Source organism: Populus euphratica, unplaced genomic scaffold (genome assembly GCF_000495115.2).
Source record: "Populus euphratica unplaced genomic scaffold, PopEup_1.0 scaffold64.1, whole genome shotgun sequence".
In the NCBI taxonomy this organism is placed as follows: domain Eukaryota; kingdom Viridiplantae; phylum Streptophyta; class Magnoliopsida; order Malpighiales; family Salicaceae; genus Populus; species Populus euphratica.
Window position 1 is genome coordinate 213,522 of NW_011499923.1, and position 1,479 is coordinate 215,000.

Here is a 1,479-nt window from a genome sequence, read left to right on the forward strand (position 1 = left end):
ATCTTAAATTACGTGATGTCCCATGAAAAAATCACACCAGCCCTTCAAATTATTTCCCTTTTAGGGTGCATTTGTTTACTGGAAAGTGGTTTCCAAAAAATCACTTTTCAAACTTTTCTGTATTTATTTGTCATTAGAAGTTGGTCAACGAAAAATATTTTCCGGTCAACGAAAAACACTTTCCGATCAAAAGAAAGTTTGGCTTGATTTCTAGGAAAGTAAACTTTTATTCTGGGCAGAAAACACTTTCAGGAAGATGTTATATTATTTGCTGATTATATCAAATTTGATTCTTAAATTTTTGATTGCTCTCTCTCTCTCTATATATATATTATTTTTCAATTTCATCCCTTAGAATTTAATTTTTATATTAACTTTGGTCCGTAGTTTTATAATTGTTATTTGCTTTTTTCTTATTATTTTTTAGTTGAAATTTTTTATCTATTGAATTTGGTCTTAATTCATTTGATTGTTACTTATTTTTTTGAAATAATTTATGAAATGTTTATTATTATTATTTTAATTTCTTTATCTTTTAATTTTTTTATATTTTTTATTTGATCTTTATTATTTTGATTATGATTTATTTTATTTGAGATAATTTATGAAATTATATTTTTATTTAACCTTTTAATTTGTCAGATTTATTCCTTATTATTGTAATAAACTTGAAAAAAATAAAACATTAATAAGTTATTTTCCAACTCATTTTCTATGACATAACCAACTACTAGAAATTATTTTTCAACTTATTTTCCATTACACTACTAAACATTAAAAAATAATTCACTTTCTAGGAATTCACTTTTTAAAAAGAAACTACTTTTTAGTAAACAAACGAGGTTAGATTTAATTCATCTTCTCTTAGTTGTAATTTTTAAATTTGAAAAAATTATTTCAATTTGAAGATTATTTTCAATTTCATTATTCTTTAGTTCTTTTTTTTTTTATCTCTTAGATTTGGTCCTATTGTTTTGATTTCTATTTTTTATTTTAAGTTATTTTTAAAATTGATTTTTTTTTTCAATTTCATCATCCTTCATTTTTTTACTATCAGGTTTAATCCTTATTTTATTAATTGCTAATTTTATGCTTTGACAAGTATTTTAGATTGATTTGTTTTTAATTTTATTATTTAATATTAAATTGGTTCAGAATTGACCTTCTTGATTAAGTATGGGTTGGAGATTTCATGGGTTGTGATATTTTTCTTTACAATTTCATTTTTAATTTTATCATTTAATATTAAATTGGTTCAGGATTGACCTTTTTGATTAAGTATGGGTTTGAGATTTCATGGGTTGTGATATTTTTCTTTATAATTTCATCCTTAAACATTAAATTAGTTAATAATTGACCTTCTCGAATAAGCTTGAGTATGAGATTTCATGGGTTGAAATTTTAAAATATTAACTCAATTATACCATATGGTTGGGCTATAAACGTGCTAAATATTTATTGTATCAATTGTTATATAAT